Raw genomic sequence first — 12,743 nt, 5'->3', positions numbered from 1 at the left:
TAGAAAAGCTTGAAGCTGAACTGTAATACTGTCAAAGATGAAAGTTGAAATGAATTACCTGAAAATGTCTTAATATTTAAAAAAGTATAAATAGTAGAAAAAGGTTGAGGAAGTCCCATCATTAGCTAAAAGAGCTGAACATTTTAAAAGTTGAATGGTTTTAATAGCTGAACATATGCAGAAGTTACAGAGAGCCAAAAAAACGTACGGAAGAGGGAATAAAAACAAGAAACAGAAACAGACAGACAGACAGAGACAGACAAACAAAGAGACAGGGACAGACAGAGAGAAACAGAGACAGGGAGAAACAGAAACAGAGAGAGACAGACAGACAGAGACAGAGAGAAACAGACAGAGAGACACAGAGACAGGTAGAAACAGAAACGTATAAAGAAGTATAAGTCATATCGCATAACTGAACATATTGGCTGAAACTAGACAAAAATACCTACATTTTGATGTATAAATTGTGTATGACAAGTAGATATTGCGGCGTGAGAGCAGTTTATAGAAAAGGGACAAAGATAATTTTTTAAGGCTCTGTGCTCTGGCAGAAAAATCCTGAAATGATCACTAAACATAAACAGCTTTTTTTTTTAGATATCAAACTGAAAAGATATAGCCTAATACCTGAAGCTTTTGTGAACATTTTAAAGTCCGTTTGGTGTCTGTAGGTGAAAGTACAAAGGAGCTGAATCTTTTGGGAGCGGAAGAAGATTTTAAGGATTTGAAGCATGCTCTCATTGACTTCAATGTTAAAAAAAAAAGTGTTAAAAAGCTTAATATTTTAAAAAGTATAAATAGTAGAAAAAAAGGTTGAGGAAGTCTCATCATTAGCTGAAAGAGCTGGACATTTTAAAAGTTGAATGGTTTCAATAGCTGAACGTATGCAGAAGTTACAGAGAGCCAAAAAACATACGGAATAAATAAGAAGAAGACAGAAAAATAAAGAACAGAATAACAATAGTGGGAAAATAAATTGATTGTGCCCATATGTCAAATGGACCCTTGTCAGATTCAACAGGTTGTTCCATTTTTTAATATGCAGAAGTCCCATACGTACTCCCATTACCCTTTAACCCACCTGTCACAGCTGCAGAGAACTGACATATTTATAGGTTTATATATTATGTATATTTACACATTAGAATACACTGTGTGCCATATTTCATGTTTTTCATTTCAATGCAGATGACCCCACATAACAACACCTAAGATTTCCTCTTCAACTCAGAAACCTGCGACCTCCAAAAGTTCTCGATGGCTCCTCCATTGTAGGGTGCACTGAAACCGAGGACTATAAGGAGGAGCAGAGAGGCCTCGTAGTACGGCGCAAAAACAACCGCCTGAATATCAGTTAGACCGGAGGTGGTGAACTTTCACAGAAACAGGAAGCCCCTGTCACCATCCTGACACATTCATACAGGTACTTTGTAATCCAAATCAACAGAAACTATTGATGTTTCAAACTTTTCTAAATCCTAAGGTCTGTTCTAAATGATTGAAGTTATAGTTGACTCTGACTAGAAGGCAACAGGATCAGGATACTGAATGGTCCCTGTTTGGTGTTTGGTCTTGGTCTAGACATTTTCTTAAGCCTGTTTGGACCTGCTACATAGACTGAGCAGTAACTACTCTTGGTGTGATGGAAAACACATAAATGCAAACCCCACGACCCTGTGCCATTGTCAGACTGATACAAATTCATTTCTGACTCCACATTCAATAGTTTGTTTAAACAGAAATACACAGTACAGTACAGTACAGTACAGTACAGTACAGTACAGTGTGCAGGAAAGAGATTTGTGTTGAAACACAGGAAAATACTTTTACTTTTAACTTTTCAAATGACTGTATCTTGCAACTGTAGTTTGGCACTAAACTTGAATAATACACTTCCAGAGACAATAATACATTTTTTCAATGTATTTGTTGCTTTTTTCAATACATGCAGACATGTCCCGGGACATCCCATAGTTGGAGATCTCACCCCCCCAAGGTTACACCCTTGGATTTGATAATATTGAGTATTGGGATTTTCAGAAACAAAAGATTAATAAAACACTTCTAGAGGCAATATATCATGGGACATTCTAAAAACGGATTGTTTTCTAAGAAGAATGACATCACATGTCAGTCAGTCATTGTTTTACTTTGTAAAGAAGAATATAACATCATTTTTTGCTTTCGCGCTGCTTAGCTGGAAACAGATATGATGTAGTCGCCGTCGGCGGTACCATTTAAACACAACATATTTAGCTCAATCATTGGTAAAAAATATCAATTTTAGGGAAAATAATCGATTTAAATTATATTTTAATAATTTAAAATAATTTACGATACGTACGCTTTTCAATTTTTTCCCCACCCAATCCCTACTACGTATGACTTCCCCATGATGCCAATATATCAGGAAAATTATCATTTGAATGCAACTGCGTGCATAACTACAGTCTAAAATCATTTCAATCCATTAAAGCAATAAAGTGTACAATATAATCCTCTACCAAAAAGCCTTTAATGTTCGGTCAAACACGAGTGCTCATGTTTCAGCACTATGTAAAGAACACCATGGAAGCATAATACACAAGTCAACAACAACTAATCTCGGTTACTGTGAGAAGTTAATCCAACTGCTGCATATGATTAGATAGCCAGCACACCCTGAGGCTGCTCTGCCTGTTTACAAAACTGGACATGCAGAAGCCATCGGGCCACTTGCACTGATTGAAGTAAGTATTCAAATATTTGTAACAGAGTTTTAACTTTTTTATAAGACATCCAAACATACAAAGTTACACAAAGACAAACACTGGTGATCCAGCACACATATAAACATACACGTAAACACACAGGGCTGCAGCGATACACAAGCTCCTGTAAAACCAAACCCCTTCTGTCTTCATTCCTCCATGGATAGCTCATACTGTCCCAACCCTGAAACATCCTTCCACATTCTGTCACACACACAGCCAACTGTAACCAGTAACCACATCATGTCACAACGAACTATGTGTAGCTTATTTATATTTTTCAATGTGTTATCTATTTGAAAAAGTCACATTCTAAATTAAAAATAACCAAAGATAAATTCAACTAGACGTAGGGAATTTGTTTGGATCTAAATGCTCGTAAGAAACCTGTTTTTTATTGCAGGAAACTAGCTCACTATCTCTATCTAAACCACACAAACACACACACACACACACACACACACACACACACACACACACACACACACGCACGCACACACACACACACACACACACACACACACACACACATACATACAGGCAGAGAAACCACACAACAACACAATGTTTTCAATAAAAGTGCATTTCCTTCTAAAGGAGCAGTAAAACATGAGCTTCCTGCCGGTCCTGGGCCTCCATCTGTCCTCGGGGTCCTCTGTGGCTCTGCTCTGATGGACTGTGGCTGCTAAAAAGCTAAAGACATCAGGGTGTGGGCAAAAACCACATGCATCTCCAAGAAGCAGCAGCAGCCCTGGAGCATTACACACTTTAATGTAGAGCTGGTTTAATGTGTTGCAGCTCGCTCTCTTCTAAGATTAGTTTTCTTTCACAGTGACTATATAAAAAAGACAGAGCTTGGAAAGTCACAGTAACACAGTAACTGTGTCTGGTTATTCATATTATGTATACCAAATGTCAGGTCTGATATGCCGGCACTCTTACTGTAATTGGTGAGACATATTTTTTCATCAAATTTCTTTTGTCCATCCATCCATCTTCATCCGCTTATCCGGGGTCGGGTCGCGGGGGTAGCAGCTCCAGCAAATTTCTTTTGTATTCTGCAAAAAAATCTATTGATGATCACAATGATGCAGGAGTAGAATTTCCTCAGTACTGGAGTGGATACCTCTCTGGAGGGGATACTTTCTACCCACTGTATGCAGCGTCCGGGTCAGACCCGTTGATAATATCGGGGGCGTAGTTCTTCCAAATATCATGTCTTTATTCTTACTGACATTCAGGAGTTGTTGTCCTGACACCAGCGGGTCAGCTCCTCTACTTCTTTCACAGGTGGAAATCACAGCATAGATGTACATTGAATTTCCCTTTGTTTCCCATGATGCTCCTCAGTCAGTTCTTTAAAGGAATGGTCATTAGATGAGCTGACACAGCATAAGTGGAGCCTGCGGGAACAGCACTGGCATTCACTCCTTCACTATTCTCTCTATAATGTTTATTAAATAGTGAACTATATTGGGACGGACCAAACCAGATTTCAGACATTCACTGAAAACATTGTTGTGTCAGTAGATGAGCCGGTTATATATGTGACTGAGGCATCATGTAAACAAACCGAAACAAAAAGACTTCTAATACGTCCGTGAAACAAACCGAGGAAGCAGGAGAATAGTAAAGGTTGTATATTATATATGTTGCATGTTACATTTCCACTATTTAGAAACCAAAGCCCGCTCCATTTTTCCTTTTCAGTTTCTGCGGGGCCTTGTGCTTCTTCTCCTCCGGGAAAACACGGCCACATTGAACTGTGGGATACAGGATTAAAATGTGGGGCACATTTTATGTAACTTCAGATTAGCTGTGCATTGTGGGTACTTTATAGTGGACTTCATAGTGAATGAAATTAACCAGCAGAGAATTCGAACACCACTACAAAATGGCGAACTCACTATATAGTGTGCTGTTTGTTTGATGGGGAACGGTTTCAACCACAGCTCAGGAGCGACTATAGAATGATGATCACATTTATCTGAGTTGCACAAACATTTAGAAATTACTCATTAAATTGGCAGAACTTGATCCAATCAGTCCAATAATTTTCGATCGTCTATAATTTTCGTCGATATTTGAAGTTATGTCAGGGACAGTGGTGTGTGTGGAAGTCAGCTGGCTCGCCAGGTGCATCAGCAACCCCTACGCTGGAGGAGGACCGACCCCGGTTTCCACGTAGCCCAGAAACACAGACGGACTGATGCATACATGTGGCTGAGTGTACATTAAATCTGGATGATTTTAATCCAGATATAAGACACCTGAAAAGTGTAAATGGGCTTTTATATACCACAGAGCTGCTGGCATGGCTGTCGATTCTTAGTTTTGTAAATCTGTATCTGGAAACATTAGTTTGTGGATGAATTGTGCAAACGTACAAGTGTATCATGATCACAGAGTTATGGCCATGTAAAGTGTTATACCATATATACACCATAATACCATCATATTTTGCACGAGAGAGTGGAGTTAAAATGTGTGCATATCATCCACATTTACTTGCAATTACAAATGCTTTTAACATTATGGCAACAGAAGTTATATAGTAGTGTTACACAGTTTGTAAGAATCATAGCTGTGTAACTAATGTTTGTGAAATGCAGGTATAAAAGTAAACTCAGACAGGTGGAGAAACAAAGAGCCAGAGTTGTTGGTAAGGGTCGTACTGTAGATGCATTTTACAAATGTCACTTTTATTCCCAGGACTGGATTCATCTGTAACCCTAATAGTCTTTTTCTGAGCGCGCTGGTTGTCCGTCTGTAAGTTAATGTCATTTTAAGCTGACTGTGATTAACAACCCTTCTGCTCCGTCAGCATCCAGTCAACTGGACAATTGATCATCTGCTGATTGAACAGATTCTAAATTCTAATCAATGGTGGGTGACAAAGTCCTGGTCAGCAGGCCCGGCAGACTGTCATTTGAACAATCATTCAGATAACAAAGCCAGCCGGACAGTCCTACAATTTCAATTAAAATGATTGAAGTGATTCTGAAACGAAAATTCTATCAATTCCTGAAAGCAAACATCTGGCTGACATAAGTTTGTAGTAGACACTCGCAAAACAACGTACATCACTTAAAGCTTCCAGGATTTTTACTTGAATCATTTCCCTCGTCTCTATGTCTGACCCAAATAAACACAGGAAGTAGCCACCTGGAACGGCCGTTACAGCTAACTGCCATGGAGCTACACCCAAGGCAACTGGACAGCTGATCTGACCACCACCAACTGTGGTCACCCACACACACTGTTTACATGTGTATGGCTGACTTTCACTATATCTGGATACGGATTTCCACAGAAACTCAGGCTAAACACAACGGCGGAGTGTCCTGTGGACTGTAGTCTTGCATGTCCAGACCTTCCTCCACAGCGCTGCGAATGAAGGTCTGGCTAGTCCACACAGCATTCTGGGATGGTAGAAAAACGTGCTCTGGTTTATTGGCATTTCTTTAAACCAATCACAATTGTCCTGGACACGGTGCCTCTGCCTCTGGAAGGAACTTTTTTGTGTTCACGTGCCCGTTTACCAGGAAATAGTAAAACACGAGCCGTTCAAATGCCAATTTCAAACCACCAAACCAAGTTTCATGTTGGCTGTCATGAATAATAGATGCTGTCCCATTAACGACAACCACAGTCCTTTTGTCTCTAACATGAAACACTCAGTGGAAACAGTAACCCTGCTGTAACGGCTCAGTATAACCAGCACAGGGGCGGACGTGCCTTTGGTACTCATTCCAAAATGAGAACCAAGCCACAGCCTGTCCACTCTCCGCCGCTGCTGTAGGGAATCAGATTTGTGTCAATATACCAGCTCAAAAGTAAAATGTAAAACAACACCCAATACTGTGAACACCCACTCCCACTTTGGAAAATAGTAATATGGGCTACTGCATTTGATGAATTTACTGAATAAACCACAAATGAGACAGGATTAGCGAGCTAGCGCACCCTGCAGTCCCCGCTGCTAGAAGACTGAGAGGAGAGCGGGCGGACCTTCAGTTAGCGGCTGTAGCAACTCTAATTTAGCCAGCGCAAACCACGATTGGACTTTATGAAAATAGAAACAATTATGAGATGATATTTTTTGCTTCAGTGAGTTTTGTTCCCTTTCAAATTCTTATTTCTGTTTGATATTTAAGAAGTTTTGTTTGATTATATTGACACAAATGTGATTCCAAACTACTGCTGATTTTGAGCCACAAAGTCCTACCAAAAAGTCTGGATCCTGTTGCAGCCCTCTACTTGAAATCAACTCAATATCAATATATTTATTAATTTATTAAGTCATTTGTTTGTTCATGCACCCCTAAAGAATGTGAAGAATGCATACCTGCGGAGGATCTTCTCTGTGTATAGGTTCTTGTTTTGTGCGTGTCCTTGTTCTTGTGTCACCTAAGGTGACCGAGCATCCTCAAGGATTGGATTCATTTACTTCCTCCCAGTCAATCCCAGCTGAGCCTGATGCCAGATCAGCGTATGCAAGCAGTGTGACTGACATCAGAGACATGCTGTCAAGCAAGCATTGTGAATGCGTCTCTGAAGTTTCAAGGCCACAACATCAATTCACAGCTAACGCTCCGGCACAAATACAGCCTGATGGGTTTTTCCTCTCCAGGTATAAGCCAAGACATGACACTGAGTACAGACCAGCCTCTACGGTACCAGCTGGTCAGAACTATAACTGGACTGAAGCTGGACTGAAGAAGAAGCAACAGGAAGCAAACCTGACCAAGGCCCCGTTTACACGTACATGATTATTTTGAAAAGCGGAGACATTTCCCTTCGTTTGTGCCCTTCGTTTAACCGCAAATGGAGAATTCGCCTCTGAAAACGAGTCTTTCTAAAAACTCCGGCCAGAGTGGAGATTTTTGAAATCTTCGTTTGCACGTTTGCATGTAAACTGAGACAAACGGAGGTTTAGGCAGCCCAGAAAGAGAAAGAGGAAGTGATTTGTTGCTGTTGTTGCTATTTTCGGGATTCTGATTGGCTAACGTGGGCTTGAGCTTCTCGTTACACTGCCACCTACAGGTTTGGCGTGCTCTTGACGGCATCGACAGCATATATACACGGGTACATGTAAACAAACACTTTTCTGAAAACTGACAGCTGTGCACGATGTTATTTTTGACAATGGAGAGGTTGAAATGTCCGTTTATGAAAATAACCGGCCACGTGTAAATGTACCACAAGTGTCAGGAAATGAAACCTGACTGAAACGACTAAACACAATGGAATGATATGTTCCCACAAACTGCATTATTGTGTATTCATACTGGTACGGATGAAAAGGTAAAATACAAATAAGAAATGCAGTTCTGCAAACAAGATAACACACTGACAAAAACAAAAATGAGTAAATGTCCAACAGCTGTATGACGGCTCAAGCAACGCCTTAAAAGACAAAGAAATGAACTGATCTGTGGTGTTTAATATGGGAATGCACATCATGCTGAAGCTAAGACTAAACAGAGCTGTCCAAGGTGCTGAATGAACTGACGCTGCTTAGATCTACGGAAGCACTAATCAATCTGCAGATGTCTGATTATTTTCATGGTGGATTGATGTGTGGATTATTTTCTGGATGAATAGATAAGTTGTTAGGTAGGTGGAGGTGTGAGCAATGACTTTGTAAAATCTGGATTTCACACTGAACCAAATCAGGGCTAAGGCAGTGTAACGTCATCAGCTGGCGGAGACGGTGTCTACACTCCGTTTTATTACCCACAGATTGATTTATCTGCATCGCTGACAGCCAGTGATAGAAATGTCAATATGCAGTGCATGTGAATGTGTTAATAGCTCAGAAATGTGTGTGCATAATTAACATATTTTATCTCACTTCTCTCTTGTGATGTCTCAGTGTGATTTAGAGCAGATGGATCTTCCTCATCACCTCTTTTGTCCTCAATCTTCAAGAGAACTCAATGCTCAAACAAGATGTGGGAGACACAGCACAACTGCACTACACATAATACAAATACAGCCTAATTATAATCAGATGCTACTGTGATATGAGAATCCAGCTGCCATGCAAGGTAAGTAGATTCATCCTCTCCTTTGGTCTCTCTCTCTTCTGATTTTTTTTACGAGTAACGAGAGTAAATGTAATCCATTACTTCCACCCCTGAGTTTAACAACTAAAATTCACTGATCCCAATGTTTCTTGAGTGCATAATATCACTGTCTTAAATGGTAGAGTGAACAGGCTCTTTGTCATTTCCTTACTTTGAATCCTAAATCCTCTAAATCCTCTTTTGCACAGTATGCCAAAGTGTTGTGAACAAAAGTGCCTCAGTCTTACCGAAGCCTTCACTTGTTGTTTTTGTCATTCTGTTAAATAGTGGAACACTGCATTCTTCAAAGCCATTATATTCAACCTTTTTTCTGATGACAGAAAGTGTGTTGTCAGCTCCGCCCTCCTCCCTCGCAGACGGTCTTGTTCCCGCCCCAGCACCTGTCAATCATCCTGACGAGCTGTCAGCGAGCAGCATCCGTTCAGTAAAGCCTCCATCAGCCTCTCATTCAGGATAGAGATCTCTGTCCCATGTTTCCTCCGCTTTCTCTGTCTTTCTCTCTGTCTCCCTCTGTCCTCTGTTGTCATGGTAACCTAGCCGGCATGAAGCTGTTGGAGAGACGATTTTTGTCGCTCTAATGACCTAATGTCTTGTCCAGTCTCTCTGTGTCATGCTGTCAGATTAACACACACACACACACACACACACACACACACACACACACACACACACACACACACACACACACACACACACACACACACACGTCCACTAGGAGTGTTACTGTACAACACACACTACTTCTTCAGACTCTGCCTGTAATGTGTAGATAAATATAGATGGATAATAGGGAAACAGGTTTCTGTTTTGATACCTACATTTGGGTTTAGCTCTTGTTATTACAAGGAATCCAAGTTTGGGCAGTTGCTGGGTCCATTTGTGATGATTTCATGAAATACAACTTTCCTTGGGAATATGTGGCATGGAAGCATAATATACACTAAAATATTGAAGCTATTAGAACTAATTTTTACACAAGACAGTACATCAAGGTCTATATGACAAGGAAACTCTCCAGTCGCCTCTCCGTCAGCAAAATTCAGGCTGAATTGTCTATTTTAGAAATATTAGTTGTGCTTTATGTGGCTGACGTTGGACTGTGATGGCGTGTAGCTATGAGTCCCTCATCAGGATCATTATTTGACCAGTGATCCAACCACACAAAGATCAAATATATTTATTTATTAAAACTTCAATAATCATGGGTTAGGGTTTGGGAGACTGAGTGCTGAGGCAAACAACAGTATATCCTTTTAGATTTGTATAAAAACTAAACATTAGACCCCATACTGGTCGTTAGAGGCGGTGAATATGCTGTGTGTGTGTGTGTGTGTGTGTGTGTGTGTGTGTGTGTGTGTGTGTGTGTGTGTGCGTGAGAAAGAGGTTTGTTTCTGTCCATCTATCATGGAACCACAGCCTGGTCACATGCAGTACATTAACTAGCCATTAGGAATCAATGGTTCATCCATAATGCATTATGGTCATAGGTACATTAAGAAGACATGGCAATAACATCTGATTGATGTCATCTGAATGGCTGGGACCAAAACCCTTTTAGCCAAAAAGCACAGTAGAATAGATGTAGCTGCAGCAGCAGGACAGGATGAGAAAAACTACAGTCACGTACAGGAAGACATGAGGAGCACAGACATACAGGACAATATTTTATAGCCGCCATTCTTCCTGACGTCCTTTCAACTCTCTTCACAGTCGGACAATGCAACACATAACAAATCATAAACATTACAATACATCGTAAACAATACAAAATAGGACATCATCAGACAAAGACTAAACACACACAATAGCATCATTTCACACCAGAAAACATCACATGTGATAATGACGAAAGACATAGACAAGACAAAGACATACACAGAGACAGCTGCAGTCAGAGAGCAACTCACTCAGTGTCTACATATGAAAATATGTATTAAACAAAATCCAAAATTCTGATATGGTCTTCTATTTCCCATCATTACAACACTAACTCATAATACAGACCTTGTCTTATCATTGTCAAACATTAGTCAATACAACCATCTAAAATAAAATATGTAGGGAAAAATCGTGCATAAACATGCTCAATATCACAATATCAAAGCATATACATAATTTCAGTCTAAATGCTTTCAGTTTCCTTCTTTGCTAACATGATAATCAAAATCTGTATATGCAGGGAGTTCTAACATCCATGTTAACCAAGTTCTTATTTTAAGAACAATGACATCACCAATACCAAGCAGTCTGATGTGTTATTATCACACAACAATAAATGAAGATATGATGCTCACTATAATGGTGAGCTAAGTTCTCTCATTAATCACGACCTGATTAATGGATCCATCAGCTTTGAGAGGACAAAGACTCTACTGCTGTTTGGTAGTTGGCTCTTAAAAGGTAACTACCGTTTTTTTTCAACCTGGACCCTATTTCCCTAAGTTGTTGTGTCTAAGTGACTGTAGTGCAAGGGAACAACAATCTTTGACATTGGTCCAGTATTAAACAAGATACAAGCTACAATCTAAGTTAATTGTGCAATTCTGCAGCTTGTTTTTACGTTCACAAAAGTGCTTGTTTTGTCACTGACAGGTTCAGATTAAAGGTGCTGTAGGTAGGATTGTGAAGATCCAGGACTTAGCCAAACAATTTTAACATCAACAACTTCTCAGTCCCTCTCCTCTTTCCGCTAAAGCCCAAAACTGTCTCCTAAGCCCCTCCCCCTACAAGGGAGAATGAATGCGTGTGCATGAGTAGTGATTGACACACAGTTAGACACCCCCCCCCTTGTCCTGATTGGTGCATCTGAACAGGGAGCGGTGGATTTTTGCAAATCACACTTCAGGCTGTAGGTGGAGCCAGAGGAGCTGGATTTTTTTTTAAGTTACCTGCTTCATGTAGTTCTACTGGAACATTGGGTCAGTTTCAGCAAATATGACAGAAAGTTAGTTTTATAAGTCTTACCTGCTGCACCTTTAATATTCTAATTGTCTGACAACATTATGGAATGGATTTCTAAGGAGGTCAACCTTTCTGTTAAAGAGTAAGATCCTTTTTTTAAACATAAAAGAAATGTAAATAAACAGCAATTTTAGCATCGTAAAATAAACTTCATCCAAAGTTGACAGATACAAAATAAAAGTATGAAAGGCCATTTTGAGTCATCTTTCCACTTTTCCAACCATCACAACTCTAGTTTTGGTTGAAATAAACACATAGTTTACTGATTTATATGTGAAATCTGAGAGTCTGGTGGGTTTAGAGCTAGCAACCTCGGAGCTGGTTCTGGTTACAGAAAGGTCTCAAAGAGGTTTTAAAAAGCCCGATCTCTGTAGGGATCCTTTCCATAATGTTGTCAGACACTTAGAATAATAATCTGAGCCTGTCAGCGGCAAAAACATAACTTTTAATGGACAAAATTGACGATGCACATTTGCCCCATAGGGTTACATTGCAGCCCGGTCTGTGGCTGCCGGTTACAGCGCTCACGCTTAATACTGGACCAAAGATTGTTGATCCTATCAGTCACTTACACACAAAAACATATGAAAATAGGGTCCATATTGAAAAAAAACGCCATTTTACGCTTCCGATTTCTGAGCTCCCCACCAACACTGGAACGCACCACATAGCCTCCTCTCAGTCTCTACTTTCAGACCATTGTCAGCGCTGTATGACTTGCAAACAATGACGCAGAACAATGTTCGAGGTTCATTCATTGTCTTTGAACAGGTTGCGCAACAGAATGCAGTTGTAGTCCCAAGAAGAAAATACACATCGATGCTTCTTTTTAACTGTCAATGTGCAGTAAAGTGTCCTTAAGTGTTTTTCTAAAGGCATCTATAAATGAAACATCTTGTAGAATTTATTTTCTCTATTTTTCTTGTGCCTGGTATAA

Source organism: Sander vitreus, chromosome 8, assembly GCF_031162955.1.
Source record: "Sander vitreus isolate 19-12246 chromosome 8, sanVit1, whole genome shotgun sequence".
In the NCBI taxonomy this organism is placed as follows: Eukaryota; Metazoa; Chordata; class Actinopteri; order Perciformes; family Percidae; genus Sander; species Sander vitreus.
This window is presented reverse-complemented; position numbering follows the sequence as displayed.